The following is a 24655-nucleotide window of genomic DNA, read 5'->3' on the forward strand; positions in this document are numbered from 1 at the left end:
TAAGACTTGTGAAGATTAAATTTAAAGATTTACTGAAAATGATAAATTAAAGCGAGAGTTACTGGGACTAGGATTTCACCGAATTCATAACATAAGGTTCAATTATTTATTCTTCAGCAGTTACAGCTCAATAAATAAAAATATGGACTCTTATTTTTGCCTAGGTAGATTCTCAAAATATTAGTTATAAATCGTAAGCATGGGACATCAAATAAAATAATAACTAATTAATCAAAATCATAATTCTATTTAAAATAAGTGCAAAAGTCATAAAAAGAATAAAATAAATTTACCCATGTATGAAATTCGGATTCCTCCGTCGACCTATTGTTGGGTTTAGTTTATCATGTTGGAAACACGCTCAAAATTTAATTTCATTGCTCAAAAGTGTTTACAAAGATGAATATTAATAAAAACAGAGATTTGCAACACAAAAAATGCGTAACAAATAAACTATACTCCACTGTTGCAGAAAAACTGTTGCAAAGGGAAGAAAAGGTGACAGTCAATAAACGACTGTCTTTGACTGTCATTCTTCTCCTTCTTCTCCTTCACTTGCTGCTGATGAAACTCACTCTGCAGCTTTGTTCTTAGCTCTGCAGCGTACCCAAACTCTCTCTAGTCACTCCATCCCCCTTCTACGAGTCCCGTGATATCATTTTATACTCAATAGGCTCAAAAATATTCTTGTTTGATGAAGAATATCTTATAATAACTTCTCGGATTTTATTTCCATTATTCTCTTTCAGGCGGCTGCATTTATTGATTTCTCCTTATTTATCTCAATCACACACGGGAACCTTCTGTCAAAAGTCTCGAGAACACATGAAACACTTACTTGCCACACAATAACCACAGTTATACTCGAGAAAACCCGAGATATTTTCTTCTTTTATTCTCTATGAAGCCATGAGATTTCCTCTCTTTTGTGCGTAAATGATCTGTAAGCAGCTTTCCAAATATAACTTCAATCAATGGTGAAGAAAATCTCCCTTCTTCACATGCTACTTCCAAAAATATACCAGAAACAGAATATCCGATACTCTCTCCTCCCCTGTATTAGATGAAACACCAAAAATAACCAAGTTTTGCTTCTTCAAAACACGTAAAATACGTGTGTACATAGTGACCATATAAAATCTGTTCAATACCCACGAAAATCTGCAACAAAATCTTCTCGTAACTTACGTATATCCCATAAATATATCAGTGAGTTTTCCTTCCCCTGTTTTACGAGATTTAACTCAAATCTTCCTCATTTACGTGCACGAACTAATTACCACCCCTGTATTAGTGTAACAGGGTGATATCAATCCATTAAGCCGAGAAAATCTTACCAAATATCTTCAAAATTCTATCCAGAGATACACGCAGGAAACCACCAAATTTTCCCGCCCAAAAATGTCTTCAAATCGTGAAGAAGGAGGGTACCCCCTAACAGAAATGGGGTGCGAATATCCATGAGGAGTGCATAGTAAATAGGGTGCCCCTTAGCAACTGGGATCCCCTTAGTAATTAATGTGCCCTTAACCAACATTGAGAGTCCGAATAACACGCGTCTTCCGGGTGAAAATAACATTTTTTCGAGCCAAATCTCCACAAGAGCTTATTCTTCCAAAAACAACTAAAACAAGTTTATTAGAGAAATAATGAGTCCTAGCTATAGTAATTATGGGTGAAAAAGCATCGCACTTTCGTGCTTATCAACCAGCACCGTTGTTGGAAGCGGGAGTAGTTTTTGGAGTACCACCACCATCGCTAGTGCTAGCATTGTTTGGGTTAGGATTTTAATTGAACCTGACCTAAAAGATCAACCATTTTGATGAATTAAAATTGCAACCAAGAGATTAATCTCCCATTGTGATCGCCAATCTGTTGATGGGGAAAAACGGTCTGCTGATTTTTCAGGGAATGGAGAGACGACCGTGCGGACGGAGGCTCCTCAGCGGAGCAAACTGCCTAACCTCAAACAGATGCACTGCATGGGAGTGCTTTGAGTTCGAGAGATCAATCTGTAGGACTCCGTCCTAAACCAATAAATGGTCGTTCTAGAGTCAATTCAGCCACAAAGAGGGAAGAGGCTTGATCTGTAGGAGGGAAGCTGAGAAGTGTGCGAGATCAATAACAATCAAGGATTGTGAATGTGTTGTGGATTTCTGCAAATGAACAACTGGGTTCGAATAAAATCTGGTTGACTGATTGAATTCTTGAGAGTGATTTCTCGGATCAGAATTCTTATGTTGTTCAATCATGGATTCAGAGACTTTATATTGCTAGAATATGGACACATTGATCTCTAGTAAGTGTGACGGTTGCTCGAGTGAAAGAGTGGGAAAGTGGGAAATCGTGGTTTAACCAGTTTCAGGTCGTGAAGAGACTTGGTTGATTGTCCACCCACTACTTTGCAAACTCCCTCAACTGCTTGCACGACTTACTCACATTTCTCATCATGGATGAACATACGTGTCGTAGGCCACTATACCAAAACCCTAATTAATATACCCCATGTGACGTGATTGATGTCTCACGAACGTGGAATCTGCAAGGCAGACGTGTATTTGATAAGTCATTTGTTGACTTGATTAGACGATGAGTCTAAGTATTGTTCAGTCGAGCTTGATTTCCAAATGCTCTAGGATTCATGGATTGAACATGTCTGCTGGGATGTGTAGTTCTCGAGTGAATGATGTTTATAATTGAATCAACATAATGAATATTGATACTCTGAGCAAATATTGCTCATTTGATGAATTACTGAATATTGATAGTTGAATCAATATTCGAGCATCTGAGAAAATATTGCTCATTCGATGAATTAACGAATATTGATAGTTGAATCAATATTCGAGCATCTGAGAAAATATTGCTCATTCGATAAATTACTGAATATTGACAGTTTAATCAATATTCGAGCATCTGAGCAAATATTGCTCATTCGATAAATTACTGAATATTGACAGTTGAATCAATATTCGAGCATCTGAGCAAATATTGCTCATTCCATAAATTACTGAATATTGATAGTTGAATCTATATTCGAGCATCTGAGCAAATATTGCTCATTTGATGAATTATTGGAAGCATGACCAAATAAAATATTAATTAAAATATTGGTAGCTGGAACGAATATTATATGCTTAATACAGATGTTGATTTCTGGATCAACATAAAATTATTAGTGTTTGAACTTTCTCAGAATTATGATTTGCAGAGCATTCGTTCGAAACCCTAATTTTGATCAATTGATGGTTTACTGAAAATAAGTCACTTAGTGAAGGAGGGACCGACTCTATGGGATGATGGCTGACCATGTAGCGCCCAGGCGTTCGAGTGAGCATGCACCAAAGTCCTTTGTTGACCGGTTGGTGAAAGGATGACCAAATACTGGTTTAATCAATTATTAAAATAGTGCTCATATAAGCGTTAGGTAGTAAAACCTAGTTATGGAGAGATGAGGGACCGACCAAGGGGTCATGGGACCGACACTTGGTGGCCGTGGGACCAGCTTATGGTCGATTGAGAAAGTCCCAAGTTGGCTGGAGAGAGTTTGGACCCAATATGAATTGTTGAGAGATAATTAGGTCAAAATTATGAAAGAGTGTGGGAACGGGTCCTTGCAAGCCTAAGGGCCGACCTTGGTCGGTCAAGGTGGCATGCCCGTGTCACCATACTGCCCGCATCTCAGTCCCGGGAGTTTTGGTATTTTCTAGTGCGCGTTTGAGCAATATTTTGGATTTTCAGAAGAGTTTGATCTTGACTGAAACTCTCGATTTTGCTCAAATGAGAAAGTAGAACTTTGCTCATGCGACCAATATTTTGAGAATATTAAAATATTAATATTTTAGTTTTTAACGTGAGAAGCCTAGTCGGTCATGTGACCATTTGACTTTTTGGCATTTTCATGGCTTGAGCAATATTTGAGAAAATATTGAAAAACTAGGATTTTCGCTCAAATGATGGAGTTTCTTAAGATGAAGGAAAAAATAATATAAAAAAAAAAAGAATTGCAAGGTGTGGGACTGGGCACAGCTAGGGAATGGCCGGCCGGCTAGGTGGCCCGGTCCTGCGACACTTTTTCATATTTTTTACTATTTTTTCATCGTTTGATGGAAAGTATGGAGAAACTAAGAGTTTTGCTCAAACGAGGGACTTTGCTCAAATGAAGGAGTCTTCATGAGATGAGGGAAAATATAACAAAATGATATAAAATAAATTAAACAGGTGCGAGACCGGCCACGACGGCATGACCGGCCGGCCGGCGGGCTCGGTCCCCTTAGACGCCTCTTTATTATTTTATTGACATTATTTTCCTCCCCATTTTGCACAGGTTTCCTCGTTTGTCCATATTTTCGAATACTCGATCGTGCGTTTGGGTGCTCGTTTGTGCATTATTTGCTAAGTACACTCGCACCATTTTCTCGGGGCTTACTCAATGGTAGCCCAGATGCCCGATAATGAATATTTATTATTAATCCATGAAATTCAGCTGAGAATCAGTCATGAAACAGAGCAATAAAATTAATTGAGTATCTATTAATAATCCATAGATTCAGCTGAGAATTCATGGAACAGAGTAATGAGATAAAATGGTCATCTATTACTAATCCATGGAATCCATTTGAGGATCATCCATGGAACGGAGTAATGAGATAGAATAGATTATTTTCTAGGAATTCAGTTGATGAATGACACGCTATAATTAATCTATTTGCATAACTAAGATATGAGATAATTGAAGCATCATACTTGTTCTAAGGGGGTGTATAGTCAAGGAACAACAATCAGCGTGACGTCCTGAAGGCGTTAAGCTCTCTAAAAAACATTATGTCTAGGAACCTCCCAATCATCAAGAGATTCTATACACGGTCTCTCAACATAGTCAGGGAACAACGAGCAGCGTACATCCTGAAGGCGTTAAGCTCTCTAACAAACATTATGTCTAGGAGCTGCCCAATCATTTTCTATGTAGAGGTGATGATGAAATGTGTGAAGCATCGAACCCTCAGCTGAGAGGCCTTTCGAGAAACATATTCATCATAGCTCTGACAGGTATGTTCGCTCAGCCAGAGATCGTGAAATGGTTCACGGATCATAAAATACGAATCATCACATACATTCCTGAAGTCGGGTCAGAAACACGCAGTATCATGATTTTACGATTTTGACCTTTGTTGAAAAGACACCATCAATAAATCTCAAAAGAGATACATAGAGAATGCCGATCTCATGAAACTAATCAATCGAATAAATTCGATTCTAGTTGGATCCCAGCCGATCAAGGTTTGTGCATACAATTCACAAAATACGAAAACCAGTAAGAAAACTTATTCGTCTTCAAATCTTTTTTAATCTTCAATAACCTGCACAACACTACTTGAATCTCCTATGAACGCACAGAACAGAGTCTGTTAACAATGGATTACCACACGATGTCTTTAGATCTACAAATAGTTCTAAATATCCCACATAACAGAGTCTGTTAACAATGGTACTCGTAGAGCTTCTTGATCCCATAAAAGTCTTTAAACGAGTGGTCGTAAGAGATTTCACCTAATTAGGATACTTTCCTCTCCGAATAGACGGCTCCACCGGAAATAACAAAAAATGAAGTTTGTCTGGCTCTTAGGATAGTTTGCTAGAAATGCAAACTTAGGTATTTATAGAACAAGGATGTTTGGACACCAAGGAATATTCTAAACCAAAAATATTCTCAAGATATGCAAAGAATAACAAAATTCAGTTTTCGTAATTCCAATAAATGCTTGTCCAATATTTCTGAAATCTCTCAATAGAAAATCCCCAACTAGTAAATGCACATTACTAATTTTTATTTTCTAAAGCTATACATTAATTGCTGGTAATTAATGTATATAATATCAAAAGCCTTAATAAAAAGATTCTTAATTTATTTCGGCACGAGATCACCTGAGTATTAAGGAATATCTTTGAACAATAAATGATAAGAGTTATTGCTCTTGTTCAAAGTATGTTGACATCTTTCCACTGCAAATCCTTATTTCATATTTATATGGATTTTCATTCTTGGAATCGGTTATACCACACCTCCAAACAAGTTTATCATTGGTTCGCCTGTTTTCCAAGACTACTATGTGATTGATCAAATGCCAACTCACATACATGGGTTCAATCGGTTCTACAAATCACTAGGATCAGTTATACCTAAATATGGAAACACTTGTGTTCGGTCACACCAGTCACTAAGATCGGCTACACCAGTTACAAGGATCAGTTCCATATGCACATGGTATTACTTGTGATCGGTCACACCAGTTACCAGGACCGGTTACACCAATTACAAGGATCGATTACACACATACACTCATGATCGGTCACACCAATTACTAGGATCGGTCACACCAATTACAAGAATCGATCATACCATCTCATGGTGATTACTTAGGACCGGTTACACAAATTAATAAAAACCAGTCATACTAAATCATAGGTCAGGCATTGTGATTAGTTATGCTAAGATATATAACCTAAGTTAAGATTGGTTCGACCATCTCACACATATTGTTCACCCAAAGATTTGCAATGAATAGCCGGACCAATAAGCCTAAATATTTCCCTTTCGATTCACGAAACAAGTTCATGAATGTACTTCCTTTAAACAAATGTAAAACATTGTTTCCTAGGATGAAATCTTCACCATAGCCCATTCACATAATCATAGCAATATATATAAGATTATATCGATGTCATATCTACGAAGTTCAAAAGATAAGCGTTATACTTCGAAGTCTAATTACCTAATACTATGATCATACTTTTATGATCATGTCGCATCATTAGATTATTATATAATATGTACAGTATATCCATCTTTGCAGTTATGTTTTCAGTATGCACGACTTGAAAGATATGTTACGCATGAAACAAGTTCAAGTCAGTATTACTAACCTCAAGTGGAAGGATGATATCGTCGTTGTGGTTCGTTACTTCTTCGCATTCTTCAGGTCTTCAGAGTAATACTTGTATGTCTCAACATTCATATACTTTCTAGTCTAACCTAAAATAAGTTGACTCTAGTATTTAATAAAGCGACTCCAGATGAGTTTTAATACTATAATATGACAACCAAACTTGACATACCAACACTTGGTGAGTTCAACCGAGCTATGCTCTAACAATCTCCCCCTTTGTCAATTTTAGTGAAAAAACTCTTATCACATATGGATAAACAAATTACAAAATAATCCACTATTCATACGCTTGATTCCAAGTTTCAACAACATAATAACCTGCATCTATTCAGTTAATAAATGTCGTTGTTGACATTTGAATAACAAAAGCTTTTACTCCCTCTAAAGGTAAGCTAGGTAAATATTAAATCCGAACATCTTTGTTATTCCCTTTTTGTAGTAAGTATTATTACACAACAATACGATAGGTTTCTCCCCCTTAGTCAATACTATACTCATTCGTTAGATATAACGTTAATGCACAATTGTCCTTTTTCTAGTGATTAAAAATCAGTTGCTTACTCCATATATTTCTCTCCATTTTTTTCACAAAATGACAAAGGTTCAAGCAAATAAAGGATAAACCGAATGGATCTTACAAATCTAAAAGACTTGTAAATAACTTATTAGAGTTGCATGAAGGTTTCACATACCGCATTAGATAACCAATATTAAAAACCGAAACTACAAGTAATTTAGTTTTAATAGGTCATCAAGGAAACAATTGTCCGAAGCAATTTTCCCTAATAGTCTAACAAGTCGACTAAGAAACTAATTCCCTTGTTAGACCGATTGCATATGCACAATCGCTTATTTCGATAAGACCAAAATAAAGATCAGAATTAACTTTATTTCTCTCACCAGGCTCTAATTATTCAGACAATAACTTAGACCTTTGCCTTTAGACATGAAAAATAATAGGTTAGAAATTAAATTGCACAATTATTTTCTTAACGGAAGAAATTGAATCAAACATGTACATTAAAGCATCGCAATTGCACCGAATTTCGTTAAGTAAAAGCAATTGATACCCAACTATAAAGAAGATACCAAAAAATTAGACAAATGAATTGACATATTTTTTCTTTACCGAAAACAATTGAATCACACATACATCCATACACAATATAATGTAACATATCGATTGTGCCGAAATTTTGTTAAGAAAAAGCAAAATGTATGCAATATAAACAAGCTTTTCTTAAATAGGAAAACGATTAACTAACAAATTCATTACCTCGAATTTTGCAGCCTCGTCTCCCCAGAAAGATATATCATTAAGCGCAAGTTCAAATTAGAACTCTCCCCCAGTGTGTTGTCATCCTCTCGCAAGAATAAAAGGACAACAACAAAGGCAACCTTTACCAGAGAAAGGTTGAAAAGGTTTTAACTAATTTGTGCCAAAAGCAAAAGTTGAAAACCCGAAAAACATATGTTATGCTAAACACAACTCATGTAAACATAAATTGATTGAACATATTGTGACTTTTCACATATGAGTTTCAGTCAGAACTCCTTATGATCATTTGTTAAAACATAGGCTAGAAATTAATCCCGCTAAAACAAAAAGCCACCCGAATCATAAGGGTTACATCATATGACATCGAATATTAAGGTTAATGAAAACCGAAATCAGACATCTCATAACCGAACATCACATAGAAAAAATATAGACATTCATTCACAGGCTATGTAATCGGTAACTATCACATAAAAATTATAAAATATTAATTCTATTCATAAATAATCATAGTTTTATTCAAAATATACCTTATACAAAGATATCAAATAAATCAATACATTGAAGTCTATTTTCTTTGAGTAAGAATCTAATCTTATTTTTATTATCTTCTACTAGCTTCCATGCAAGGGTTCTTTTAATCCTTTTAGCAAAAATTCCGTTTAGGAGGAAATCTCGTCGAGTAGAGACTAGAACTCCGTCAAAACATCCTCATAATGATTAAGAATGTTAGTAAGATGTGTAACATCACTTGAGGAGTTCTCAGTAACTTTTTTAAGAGAATACTCGTTTCCGTTCAGCATCAACTCTTTCATCAAGCAAAACTCTTCTTCCGATTAGGTCTAGTACATCACCGAGTAAACTAGATGCATGCACCCTTGAAGAGGAAGTGAGTTGAATGGAATGGTGGCATGTCTTGTTGCATAGAGTTAGTCTGTCAGACGTTAAGGAATCGAGATATTTCTGAATCTTGAGAAGACAATGATCACTTACAAACTCCCCGCAGACTATTCCACTCATCACATAGAGGATTTGATAACACTTTCCTTCAAACATGCGAGCAAGTTTGGTGGTGAGAATCATAGATGCCAATCTATTCCTCATATCTTCACCCGGTATCATCTTTGAAAGCCTGCTTGTGAAATCAGAATATTTATCTTGCTCGAAAATATTTCAAAAACTTGCAGAATAACCCAAGTTTTTATTTCCGATATTGAAAATATAATTATTAAGAAAATATTTTTTCGGAAACAAGCCATTTTGATTGACGCGATACCGATCCACACATGGGCTTTTAAGAGCCGAATTTTCCCATAGGCCCTGAAACCGAACGATAAGTTGTAAGTTATGTTTTGGGAAATTTTAAACATAGAATAACTTAACTTATTAAGGTTATTGATTCCTTTTAGCCTATCACCAGTTTCAAAGAAACCATTGTGTAGAGAGTGCATGTGACTACTTTCCATAGAAAAGTAGAGAAAAAACTTATTTTTCTTAAATCCGTAAGTGAAGTATTTTCTAAACTCGAATTATATTGTAATAAGATTTTATTACAATACTGTTTTTTTAATAAAGTAAGAATTCTTACTTTATTAGTAACATCTCGAGTTTTTAGAGAATGACATTTTTGATTCTCTGTTTGAAAATAGCTTTCCATGTAGTTGCTTCTAAAATCTAATCCAACTAGATTATTTGTGAATATTGATGATACAGGACCAAAGGTAAGATTCAAAAATCTTAATATTTTGATATGATAATTTCTCTTAGTGAAATGTTCGCAGTGAAAAACAGAAGCAACTAAAGAGATATTTCGAAACCCATCCAAGTCAACATTATGCAACCTTATTGAATTGAATTGATTTCCTTGTTTGAATGATCCGTCACATGAGGAAATTAGTGGGTTGTCTCTTAGATCTAAGAGACATTTTCTCGAGAACCCGTAAGTTTCTGACAAACTTTTAAACGATTCCAAGAAATAGAGTTTCATTTCCTTCATTCGTATCTTCCACCACGGAACCTTGAGGATATCAAATCTTGCAATTACGTAAACTGAATCAGCCATTAAATTCAATTCTTATAAGTTGGATCGCACCAAACACAGATTGTTAGATCATTCATGTTTTCCTGCTCTGATACAAATTGAAAAGACGAGGGTACCCAAATACACCACAATCTTTTTGTTTCAAAAGTCCTCCACCGAATGTGATCGTCTATAGACAAAGTCGATACAATACGACAATTTGGTTCACACTTCGTGTGATCGTCTATGGTTACGAGATCGAGACAATACTACAACAAGATAACTTGTGTGATTGACTGTGGATACAAGATCGAGACAATACAACAACAAAACGTGTTACTTGGTAATAGGTTCGGTGATAATCAAAATCTATAGGATCACTATCAAGTAATGTGGAGTTAACGTATATGTGTATTTTACTTTATTATAATAAACAATTATAATGCGGAAATAAAATTAAAAGACACGGCAAGATTTTGTTAAAGAGGAAAACCGCAAATGCAGAAAAACCCCAAGACCTAGTCTAGTTTTGAATACTCTCAGAATTAAGCCGCTATAAAAAATCTAATACCAACTTCGTATAGTTGAGACCAACCAGACTCCCGGAGTACTTAGTTCCCTCAGTATCCCTGCGCCTTCGACTTCTAGAGTCACACACGTGAATAGCAAGTCCTTTGGATCGTATTACAAACAACAAAGGAAAAATCTATTTGGTAACCAATCTAATCAATCTTGGTACAAGATTTGGATGAGTTTTTGACAAAGGCTCTTCCATTTAAACTAATAAACTCCTTTGTCTTGTTAGATCAATTGATGCAATAACTACCAAAGTAGTCAAGTTTAGATTCGCACTCAATAAAAATAAATCTCAAAACAAATATATAAACAATCCCGATCTCACACAACTACTCAATCGAGTAAATATGATTCTAGTTGGACCCCAGCCGATCAAGGTTTGTGCACACAATTCACAAGATACGAAAACCAATAAAAAATCTTCTTCGTCTTCAAATCTTCTTTAATCTTCAATAACCTGCACAACACCACTTGAATCTCTTGTGATCAATCACGCACAAAACAGATTCTGTTAACAATGGTTATCACAAGATGTCTTTAGATCTACCAACAGTTCTAAGGATCCCGTCGATACTCTGATCTAGTTTGAGTGAATCTTATATCAGAAGAGAATATTCTCAAGCATAAACAAACTAGGTGCAATCAAAGTTTAAAAAACCGTTAGTCAATCAAATCAATTGAAAACTAATAACACTGCAATTATCTAGTTTCCCACCAATGGTACTCGTAGATCTTATTGATCCCACAGAAGTCTTTAAATGAGCGGTCGTAAGAGATTTCACCTAATTAGGATACCTTCCTCTCCGAATAGACGGTTCCACCAGAAACAACAAGAAATGAATTTTGCCTGGCTCTTAGGATAGTTTGGTAGAAATGCAAACTTAGGTATTTATAGACCAAGGATGTTTGGACACCAAGAAATTTTCAAAACCGAAAATATTCTCTAGATATGCAATGAATAACAAAATTCGGTTTTCAAAATTTCAATAAATGCTTGTCCAATATTTCCTAAATCTCTCAATAGAAAATCTCCAACTAGTAAATGCACATTACTAATTTTTATCTTCTAGTTCTATACATTAGTTACTGGTAATTAATGTATATAAAATCAAAAACCTTAATTAAAAGATTCTTAATTTATTTCGGCAGAGTATCACCTTGAGTATTAAGGAATATCTTTGAGCAATAAATGATAAGAGTTACTGCTTGTGTTCAAAGTATGTTGACATCTTTTCACTGAAAATCCTTATTTCATATTGACATGGATTTGCATTTCTTGGAATCGGTTATAACACACTTCCAAGCAAGTTTAGAATTGGTTCGCCTTTTTTCCAGGACTACTATGTGATTGATCAAATACCAACTCACATACATGGGTTCAATCGGTTCTACCAATCACCGGGATCAATTATACCTAAATATGGAAACACTTGTGATCAGTCATGAAAAAGCGGGGGTCTAACAACCTCACCCAATATTTCGATTAGCAATCTGTATGGACTAACTCCAATATGATTTCTAGAAAATCAACTAGACAGTCAGACTCAATCTAGATAAAAGTATATCAAAGAGTTAATATCTCAATCTCTCGATTTGATCTTTACTCAAGCTCATGGAAATCTGCGAGTCTTTATCAAATACTAGAGAGATGAACTTGGACGGTACCAAAGACCAATATTCAAGTGTCAATCAATTTAAATCAACAACTAAAGGTTGGATATTCTAATTGATTGATCTTAACGCATAATCTGTGATATTTCAATTATATAACAAAATATAATGCGGAATAGAAATAACACAGACACCAGAAATTTTGTTAACGAGGAAACCGCAAATACAGAAAAAACCCCGGGACCTAGTCAAGATTGAACACCACACTGTATTAAGCCTCTACAGACACTATCCTACTACAAACTAACTTCAGTCTTGACTGTAGTTGAACCCTAATCAATCTCACACTGATGCAAGGTACAGTTACGCTCCTTATGTCTCTGATCCCAGCAGGATACTACACACTTGATTCCCTTAGCTGATCTCACCCACAACCAAGAGTTGTCACGACCTAAAGTAGAAGACTTTAATAAACAAATCTGTATCACACAGAAAAGTCTACGATAATAGATAAACTTGTCTCCCGCAGATAAACCTAAGAGTTTTGTTCCGTCTTTTGATAAAATCAAGGTGAACAAGAACCAATCGATAACCCGGGCATATATTTCCGAAGAACAGCCTTGAATTATCAAACACTTCACAATAATCTAAATCGTATGGTAGCGAAACTAGATATTGTGGAATCACAAACAATGAGACGAAGATGTTTGTGATTTCTTTTTATCTTGGCCTATGGGAGATATATTCTCAAGTCAATTATTCAATTGAACTCATACGATAGAAAATGGCAAGATCAGATCTCTCAAATATAAGAGAAGTAGTTTCGTCTGGCTTCACAATCCCAATGAAGTCTTTTAGTCGTTAACCTACAGGGTCTCGAGAAGAAATCTAAGGTTAAAGGAGAACCGACTCTAGCAAAACCAACAATTATCACACAATAGGTGTGGGGATTAGTTTTTCCTGTTGCTAGATGTCTCCTTTGTATCGTTTTCAAATCAGGGTTTGCAATCTAAGTTACCTTGGTAACAAAGAATTCAATATTCACCGTTAGATGAAAAACCTGATTTAACCAAGCTAATATCTTTCAACCGTTAGATCGAAACTTAGCTTGTCACACAAAAATGAAATGTATTTCATTTAGGTTTGAGTAACCGTACCTAAACGTGTACACTTAGTCGGTTCACAAATAGTTAACTAATGGTTAGCCATATGAGCACTTCCATATTAACCGTATTCATCTTCTTCACAACTAGTTTAAATGACTTCAAGAGAACTAGTTGAAGAGTTGTTCAATTACTTAGGTCTTTATGAATAGACACAATTGAAACAAAATCGGTTTGATTCACTTGAATCATTTCATGAACAATATAGCCACGGTTTGCAAAGATTGCATTCCTTATTGATTTATTTTTTAAGTTAATGAACTTCCGATTTGAGAAATATAACCAGCTTGGGTACGCGTACGGGTACGTGTACCATAGCTACCAGATTTGAGTTTAGAAACTCAGCAGAAATTTTCGGTTGAAAACTTCCGTGGGTACGCGTACCTAAGGCGACTGGTTTAACAGTTTGCAAACTTACAAACTCAGCAGAAATTTTCGGTTCGAAAACTTCTGCTGGTATGCATACCTGTCTCCTTCACCAATACCGTATGCACACATATGCATACACTTGGTTTCCGGCACATGGATTTATACACTAATGTGCGAACACAGTATATATGCTTATATCCGTAGTTGGTTGCGTAATCTCAACTCTACATTTCAATCATTGAAACATTCTTCTATAATGTTATAACAGTCGTTACAACTATCGTCATCAAAGCTATTTTCAAGATTGAAACGTCACATGACTTTCGTCACGGGTTAAGATGAAAAGTGGTTAAAGCGAAAGCTTACCAACACATATTTCGAGAAAAAATAGGCGAGTAAACTCCGCTCGAAATAGCAAATGTGTATGTATGAAAACTATCATACTTATACGACTTTGTCTCAAGAATAGGAGATAGAGAGGTAGACTTTTGAGTGGTAGATAATTTCAAGTCTCCACATACCTTTTATTCGGATGAAGTTCCACCGGTTTCTTGAGTAGTTCTTCGTCTTCGTAAGATGATCGTCGTGGAGTCTGGAGCTCAACTACACTTAACTGTCCTAGTCCGATACTTAGCTATAAGTAGTCTATAAATCAAGACATATAGTTTTGACAATTAAACTTGAAAAACATGCTTGAGATAGCAACGCATGCGAGTTCGACCGAGCAAAAGCTCTAACAATCTCCCCTTTTGTCAATTTTAGTGGCAAAACTATCAATCCATATGGATTACAAAATAAATAAAACTTTGTAGCTTCTCGTCCATATGCTTGATCTCCTTGGTGCTTTAATAAGTACTCCCATGATTCCATAGATGTTTAATTCAGCATAATAGTTGTTGAAGATTTGTAGCCATAACAATGAGAAAACAAAAGCTCTCGATCATTGTTATACAGTGTCATAGTATTATTACACGGTATCAAAGTTCTTATATCACAACTTAGAAAACAATAATATGGTGATATGTATCAGTCCCCCTTAGTCAATACTTTCATCTCAACATGAAAACCATCCCCCTTATATAATGATCCGTAAAACACGTAAACCATATGTATTTGTAGTGTGAAGTACATATTAATTCTCCCCCTTTTTGTCAATAAAATTGGTAAAGGTACGAAAACGAGATCCTAATGAAATTTCCACGGAGATGCTTCAATACCAAAGAAAAGTACATATCAACTTTGTTTAGATGCAATCAAATAGACGAAGCTAAAAGCATTCATCAAGGAGTTTATAAAGATACAAGATAACTCCTAAAATATTCCACAGCCGCACTCCCCACAAAGATATAGAAATTAAGCGCAAGTTCTAAAGAACTCTCCCCCATTTGATGTCATTCCCGAAAGAACAACAAGAGCGACCTTACTTTTACAAGAAAAGAAGGATTTCTTTGGACACCAAAAACCACAAAAAAATGATTTTGTATCCAAAAATTCTCAATTAAACTAATCACAAGAGAACCCATGATTAATTTAATCGAAATACACAACCAAATTAATCACAAACAAATCTATGATTAGTCTAGTCGGAAATGCTCACATAAGAAGACTTATGGATCCGCACAGTATATACATAAAATATGGATCAGGGAAGATCAATGTTGCGGAATATACAAAAATTCATTCTATCTTCATCACTATTTTCATAACGACATATAATAGACATAATCTTTGTAAAAAAAAAGATTTTAACCTATCTTCCATCAAAGAATTGACATAATAGGCTTAACTTTTGTTTGTCAAAAGTTCATCGATCTTGTATCAATACATGCATATCGACATATGAAAGAGATAACTTTTGACATCGTATGGGACAGTAATAGTTCACGGATGCAAACACACATATCCCATAACATATTTCAATATATAAAACCATAAAGATTAATACTGCAAACATCATCTTCCAAATCACTTTAGAATTTAGATAAATAAATCTAAAAACATTACAAGATGAAAACGTTGGACATAGCTATATGTACTCACAATAATGGCTATTCCAAACCCTAGTTACACTCCTTAAACAAAAACAAGAATAAAAATTCTTTTAAGAAGTTTCCTAGAAAAATAAAAACAAAAACAATGTCTTCCAGAAAACTGATCATAAGCTGCATCAAAGTTCACGTTCGACAGCTTCACGGGTTTCGAGACCTTTGAGCTTGTGATTCATATCATCAACTGCATCTTCAGAGAAGATATCCTCATTGAGAATTCCTTTAACATGTGAGTTTATGAGACCAAGGTCAGTAGTAACCTTTTTCAACTCAGTTCTAATCACATCAAGAACCTTCATAATATCAACAAGTTGCAGCTTTGCTTTCTCAAAATATTTAAGAAAGTCATGAACCACTTTAGCAGAAACCATATCCTCATTCTCAACATCTTGATGTGAGTATGCGTAGTAGCATGAGGCATTGGGTGCACCATCTTCTACCAGAGTTCTTTTCTTCCTCCCTTTTGATTCGAAATCGAAACCTTTCTCAAGAAATCCCTTTGCAAAATCACCATAGTGATATGAAGAAGAAGACATTCTTGACAACCCAAAACCTAGAGTATGCGTACGTGACTTACATAACTCAATAGGTCGAGTACTTAAAGGTTTCTTAGGGTAGAAGTTTTTAGGGTTTCCTTAATTGATTCGTTCCAGACACACGGGTATCCCGTACGAGATCAATCTTGACCCAAACGAAGGACAAGAGTCGTTTGCACACGACCTTGTAGAAAACTCTTTGCACATGAGGAAATCAAAAAGACTCCCAAAAACAATGTCTCATAAGAGAAGCAATTTTAGAGTACAAGAGTAGCACCAAGTTTAACCAAAAAGAAAAAACTGATCACAGTAAAAACAAATACTTGTGCAAGTATTTTCGCAAAGATACCCATGCTAAAGACGATAAGAAAAGAGCTTGAGAAACCGAAAATACTATTGCCAACAAGTATACCTGAGCATACCTCTCAACCAGGTTTTTTGTGTGAGAGATTTCAACCTTGTGATTAAGTAGCACAAGTATGAGCTCTTAGATCATCAAATGAATATTGTTTTTGGTTAAATCTCTTCCTTTTGTACTTTGGAGGAAGGCTGTCATGATGTGAAAAATTATCATAAAACTTACTATCATCATACTACGACACATAGTAAGGATTCTTACCTGATGAGTGTTGTCTAGATGGAGCAGTCATCCTGTTGATGATTTCCTTGTATCCTTTAATAATCAATTTAAGGTTGTCATCCATCTTCTCATATCTGCATTCTTCACTTGATGCATGTTTCACATCAGGTTTATCATTATCTTCATTTCTGACAGGAAAGAGAACATGAGTTCTTCTTGGACGATATTTGTCAACAGGTCTATTATGTTTTTGTGCATTTGAGGAACTCATTGAACTGACTTTCCTGGTAGGAAACACAGGACGTGTACTAAAAAAACCAATTGGTTTAAACATACGAATGTCAGTTACACCTTTAAGAATCAAATCTAATGTGTGTTGAAGTTGAATCAACGATTTGTTTTTCAACTTGAGTTTCCTCTTTTGCACTCTATGCCCTTTTGATTCACAAAAGAGGCACACTTTCTGATCACCGAAGTGATTAGAGATTGCAGACCGAACATTATCGTTTGGAGATTTCTCTCTTCCAACTGATGTCTGAATCCCCTGTGCATCAGTTTGAGTGGGAAGATAATCTGAAGTTACTTCTGAAACTGGAGCTCTTTCAGTTTGTGTAGATGTAGATGGTATAGAAGACCTTTTTGAACATCCTTGAATGGAGAATTTACTCAAGAGATGTTCAATTTCTAAAGCATCCTTTTTAAGTTTTGCCTCAAGTAAGATACGAGTTGATCGAACTTCAGGTTTTTCCTTATAAGAAGCCTTTTCACGGGAGCCACAGTATTTTACTACACCAAGAAGAACATTTGACATGTTTTTTCAACTGTTCGAATCTATCAGCTTGAATTCTAACAAGATTTAAAATTATTTTACTCTCTCTAGTTGTTTCCTCTTGAGCAACAGTGTCAGATTCATCAGGATAACACATGTCAGTACTGGTCTGTTTCATTTGGACACTAGGTTCTCCTATAACCGAGATTGACGGATCTTTCTCTTTGATAGACCTATTAGAAACATAGTCTTTATTTCTGGTGACGCGTTTATTGATAGACACATTTTTGTGTCTGATTTGTCCTCAATGTCTGTATTGTTGGTACTCAATTTTGTACTTATTATGGTGTTTTGTGTGTTTGTAGGTATTTTTGGGAAATAAACATCTTTGGTAAAATCGGCTCGAAAAATTATGCGGAGCACCCCCGGAGGACATTTGCTATGCGGACTCTCAGTTTGGTTAAGGGGCACCTCAGGGGCGCCAACTGCTATTCGTACCCCCATCTCTGTTAAGGGGAGGTCGTCCCCTTCATTTGAATTTTGAGTTTGGCGGGAAACTGTTCACAGGCTATTATCAGAATTAGGGTTCGTGATTTAGAGTTGTTTTAGAGAGATTCAACGACTGAGATTCTTTGGGATGAGTTGTTTGTGCGTAACAGGCGTGGTATGATTGTCTTTTTTGACTGAATTTGGCTAGATAATCCAAGGGATCAAACCAGAGCAGTTCGTGCACGGGAGAAATATGTTTTCACCTGCATAACTGCTGAATCGAGTTTGGGAAGATTTTGTGGGGATTCTTTCATGGTTTTGGACTTGTATGGCCCTGTTAAGACGAAACAGGACTGGTAACCCGGTTAGTTTGAAGAAAGAATGAAGTTTCCTCGGTGTTTCAGTCAAACAGGGAAGAAATATATTCTCGGCTTTATTTCTGGGAAGTGTTTGAGGATTGCGCGTGTCTGAAGTGTTGGGATCTTTCTGTTCTTGTTCTGAGCGAAATTGGAGTATGTTTGGATGCAACAGAAGCGTGTAGGAGTTAAACAGGGAAAGAAATCTCGGTAATATGCAGAGTGAGTAAGTAGAAGATATTGGCATTAACTAGTGATATTTTGAGGTCATGTTGAGTATAAAAGAAGTGTTTGGGGGTCGTACAAGGGGGACGAAGAGTTTGGGAGAGTTTTGGAGAAGACAGAGGCGATAATCAGAACCACCAGAAATATTTCTTTGTTGCTTCTCATCTGAAGAACACGAAGAACAGACCATCCAAGACAGTCGTTTTTCAACAGTGGAAACGACACACAGGCGTGGGTCGTAGAGCTACAAAATCATCGACAGTACTGTTATATCGTTCTTTTCAGTTTGTAACAAATAAAACTGTTACAAACCCGGTTTTATCATTGTTTCTCCCATTTCATCTTTGTAAACACCCTTTGAGCAATAAAAATGAATTTTGAGTGTGTTTCCATGATGATGAGCTAATTCTCGCGCAACCAAGGCAATGGATGAAGCTATCTCTGCATGAATGATTGGTAACAATTTTATTTTCTCTAATTTACAATTTATAATTCATTCAGTAACCGCTTTTACGGAGTTCTAAATGTTCACATAATTTTCTTAATTACTTGTGATTCAGTTTGATAGATTATACTTTGTTTAATCGATTGGTAGTCTATTCTTAGGGAATACAATTAATATTTGGGAATATGTTTGATTATGTGTGAATTAAGAAATAAAGGACTTAAAGGATAGTTAGAGTTTTGAAACATATTTGGTATCGTTCATTCATGTGTAATAGTGGAATCTAGTGTCTTGGTTACTTTTAATATCTTGAAATCAATTTTGCAATAAATTTTCTATTTTTAAGTTTTATAAGTCTAAAATCTTTTGCTTTCACAAGTCTCAACGAACTTATTACTACAACTCAATTGAAAATCACATCAATTTTTGGCACCGCCGACGCGGACTTGTCTTTAGGCTAGAGTTTTTTAGATTTTTTTTTAGGTTTTTATTTGTTTTTCATTTTTATTTTATTTGTTCTTCTTTACGTTTTTGAGTTTTTGTCTTTTCCTTACATATTTTGGAGTTTGGAGCGAAAGAAAATTTTTCCAAAGCTTTTGGTGAATACTTAAAGATTTGGAGTAAAAGCAAAGGGAAAGGAGCGAAAGAAAAGAAGAATAAAAATTAATTAAAAAAAAGAGAGAGAGACATTTTTTTTTTAGATTATCTTTTTCTTTTGCACTATATTTTTGGACTATGGACTGTGGACATTGGGACTTTATTTTTTTTAAAACCCTACGGAAGGGTGGTTTAAATATAAACTGTTTGCAGAGAAGGACGGCGATTACGATATCTCCTCGGCCCCTCGGGTTCGTACATGACATAGGAGTCGTGGCCCGAGTCGACTACAACGGTTCATCCCCCGTCTGGTACGGGAGGTAAGTTTGTCGAAACACTCACGAATCCCTTGTCAGCGAGTTACTGTATTCCTTCGTTTGCATATATGCTGAGGATTTGAAAACGGCTGCTTTAATTTCCTAGTAAAGGGAAAGGACTGGCCATACAAGATAAGGGTTCAGATTTCATCATCATTCCCTTATTGCCCGCCTTAGGAAAACGAAACCAAACGCGAAACTAAGCCTAAAATTTGACTAAAACGAGACCTATAGGGTAACGAGCTTAATAGGAAAGTCATTCGAAAAATATTGGTTACTCTTTTAAGCATGCTTCAAAGTTCATGATGGTTTCTGTGAGTTGAATACGCCGCCTTGTAATGCCGGTGAGGCCTTGGGTATCAAAGCTCCACTGAGCTTCCCTCGTCTCGATTCAACTTACTTAAACTCAGATTGATTCCAGAGGGGTTTGCTTAAATTTTAACGAATTCCCTTTCGAAGGATTACAAGCTGGTCTATAAACAATCTAAGTGGAGCCATCATTTTTTTTGTTTGCTAGAAATCAGTAGGTTTGTTGTGGTGGAGTCAGCCTTGTTTGTATTGGCATAAAACTTCCCTTCCTTTTAGGATTTATTTTTTTTTCTTTTGTTTTTCTAGTGTATGACTGAGGTTATTAGAAAGCGGGCTTGGAAAAGAAACACTCTAGGTCATTTGATTAGTGACAAACCTAGTAGTTCTTCTTGTGAAGGCGGGGAGCTCGAAGACTCTTCTTTTCAGAGCCCTGTCTTTGGAAATTTCAGCTTTGAAAACTTGACAATTAGTGAAGAAAGTACTCCTAGTCCTTTGGTAGTGCCAGAAATGGCAACTTTGAAATTTTATTAAACCCAACTAGGACCTCTCGTCCGTCTTGTATCAAGTTAGCTGAAACCGAGGAAAATTATGAACTCAAACCTGGGACTTTACAGATGCTCCCAATCTTTTTAGGAAAAGAGAATGAGAACCCCTATTTTCATGTTAGGGAATTTGAGGAAGTTTGTAGTACTCCGAAGATTAAAAACCTTAGTGATGATGCGTTGAAACTTAGGTTATTCCCCTTTTCCCTAAAAGATAAAGCCAAATCCTGGCTATATAGTTTGGCTTCTGAGTCAATTGAAACCTATGGCCAACTTACATATGCCTTTATACAGAAGTTTTTCCCAAGGCACAAAACATCGTCTATTAGTACACAAATCTGTAGTTTTTCTCAACAAGAGGGAGAATCTTTATATAGGTATTTAGAAAGGTTCAATGACTTAATATCTCAATGTCCTCATCATGGTTTAGAGATGGTTAGGTTAGTTCAGATCCTCTACGATGGTTTAGATTATTCGACAACAACCATGGTTGAGTCCTTATGCACAGGTGGGTTTGAGAATAAAATTGTTGATGAGGCGATGACATTTTTGAATGAAATCGCCGATAAGACCCAACAATGGGAAAATAGTAGGGAACCCCAGAAAACAATTCTTCTAAGTAGAGGAAAAGTCAATAGGGTAGAAGGATCTTATGAGTCAGATGCTAAAATAGCATCCATAGTCAAAAGGTTAGAAGCATTAGAATTAGGTCATTCTAGTGGTAATAGTGGTAGAATAGAGCCTTTTTGGGAAGGCCATACTGTTGAGGAGCAAGCCAATGCTCTTTATAACAACACTAGATTCGATAACCGTCAGAAGTTTGACCCATATTCAGAAACCTATAACCCTGGATGGAGAAACCATCCCAACCTTTCTTGGTCTAAGGGCCAGAATCAAGGTCAGTCTAGTAACTCTCAGGTTCCCCCGGGGTTTGGCTATACTAAGAATCCTTCAGCTCCGGCACAGTTTCAGAACCCTTCGGATAAGAAGATGATGAGTTTAGAAAAGTCTCTTGCTTTGTTAACTCGTAACACTGTGCAATTTCAGCAATCTGTCGCTCAAAGTTTAGAAGAAAATAAGAGAATAGGTCAGGCTAACTCTCAGGCTATTTCCGAGTTGAAAACCCAGGTTAGTCAGATAAATGAGTCTTTAAGAGAAAAAGGTAAGTTTCCTAGTCAAACTCAACCTAACCCTAGAGGAATTAATGAAAGAGGTGAAAGACCATCCGAACATGTAAATGCTATTAAAACCCTTAGGAGTGGTAGAGTGATAGACAACAAGGTTTCCATGCCTGATAGTGAACATGCTGTAGTTCACCCTTCTGAACCAGAAACTGAGGAGACTTATAGAGTCTCTAAAGAGACCAATGAGGGTCATATTGAGCACGGCCTTGTTCCTAGAGCCCCGTTCCCCCAGCTGCTAGTTCCAACTAACAGGGAGTCCAACTTTAATGATATATTGGAGGTTTTTAAGCAGTTTACTATCAACCTCCCATTGGTAGATGTGATTAAGCAGATTCCCGCTTATGCCAAGTTTCTAAAGGATATGTGTACGCGAAAGCGAAAAATTAGTGTCCAGAAGAAAGCCTTCCTAGCTAGTCATGTGAGTTATACTATTCAGAATACCACTACTCTTAAGTATAAAGACCCAGGGTCCCCTACTACTTCTTGCATAATAGGTAAATACCGTGTCGATAAAGCTTTGCTTGACTTAGGAGCCAGTATGAACTTACTTCCATACCATGTGTACCTTAAGCTAGGACTTGGTGATATGAAACCTACCCAAATGACACTTCAGTTAGCTGATAGGTTCGTTAAATTCCTCGTGGTGTGATCGAGGATGTTCTTATAGAGGTCGACAAGTTTATATATCCAGTGGATTTTGTTATCCTAGATACCCAACCTATCCCTGACCCAGAGAACAAGATACCAGTGATTTTAGGTCACCCGTTTTTAGCTACATCCAATGTGATCATCAACTGTCGAAACGGTATTATGAATTTGTCTTTTGGTAATATGACTATTGAGCTGAACATTTTTAATATTAGTAAGCTACCCTATGAACTAGATGACTCGAACATAGAAGAGGTGAACATGATAGGAACATTAGTCGAGGAGTCATTACCAAACACTTTGTTAGAAGATCCATTAGAAAAATGCCTAGCTCACTTTGGGATTGATTTTGATGATGATAATGTGATTAATGAGGTGAATGCTCTGTTAGATTCAACCCCTTTGTTAGACGCTAGTAATGGATGGAAACCTAAGTTCTAACCACTACCAGTTTCTAAGTCTACCCTAGTTCCTTCTTTAGAAGAGCCTCCTAAGTTGGACCTTAAACCTTTACCAGATACCCTGAAGTATGTGTTTTTAGGCCCATCTGAAACTTTACCTGTGATTATAGCATCCGACTTGGATAGTGATCAGGAAAGTAGGCTAGTAACCGTCCTTCAAAACAACAAGGAAGCTTTATGGTGGACCATAGCAAACATTAAGGGTATAAGTCCTATTGATTGTATGCATCATATCTATTTAGAGAGTGACACCAAACCTTCTAGGGAGATGCAACGTCGACTGAACCCTAATATGAAAGAAGTAGTTCGAATCGAGGTTCTTAAGCTGTTAGATGCAGGCATTATGTACCCCATTTCAGACAGAAGTGGGTCAGCCCCGTTCAGGTTGTTCCCAAGAAATTCGGTATTACTATAGTCCAGAATGATAACAATGAGTTAATCCCAACCCGGGTGACCACGGTTTGGCGTGTCTGTATTGACTATAGGAAATTGAACAAGGTCACTGGGAAGGACCACTTTCCTCTTACCTTCATCGACCAAATGCTAGAGAGATTAGCTGGACGTAGCCATTATTGCTTTTTAGATGGATGCTGCGGTTATAATCAGGTTGTCATAGCCCCAGAAGACAAAGAGAAAACCACTTTTACATGTCCCTTTGGTACCTTTGCATATAGACGCATGCCTTTCGGGATATGTAATGCCCCTGCGACCTTTCAGCGTTGTATGCTGAGCATATTTTCTGACATGGTAGAACGGTTCTTAGAGGTCTTTATGGATGATTTTTCAGTGTTTGGTTCGTCTTTCAATGAGTGCTTGCATCATTTGTCATTAGTTTTGACTAGGTGTAAGGAAAAGAATTTAGTGCTTAACTGGGAGAAATGTCATTTCATGGTTCGTTCAGGAATTGTTCTAAGGAATATCGTATCTTCGAAGGGTATAGAGGTAGATAGAGCCAAAGTTGACCTTATTAAAACTTTACAGGTCCCAACAACCGTAAGAGATATTAGGTCATTCTTAGGGCATGCAGGTTTTTATCGTCGACTCATTAAGGATTTTAGCTTGATTTCCATACCTCTTTGCAATTTGCTTGCAAAAGACGTTAAGTTTTTCTTTGATGATGCTTGTTTAGAGGCTTTTGAGAAGCTTAAGAATTTACTCACTACCGCCCCCATAGTCCAGGCACC

General features: G+C 36.3%; 1 pseudogene; it reads right to left on the minus strand.

Annotated features, from left to right (window-relative positions):
- Positions 1 to 21506: 21506 nt before the first annotated feature.
- On the minus strand, positions 21507 to 21606 carry LOC113331094 (annotated as a pseudogene).
- Positions 21607 to 24655: the final 3049 nt, after the last annotated feature.

Source organism: Papaver somniferum, unplaced genomic scaffold (assembly GCF_003573695.1).
Source record: "Papaver somniferum cultivar HN1 unplaced genomic scaffold, ASM357369v1 unplaced-scaffold_123, whole genome shotgun sequence".
Taxonomy (NCBI): Eukaryota; Viridiplantae; Streptophyta; class Magnoliopsida; order Ranunculales; family Papaveraceae; genus Papaver; species Papaver somniferum.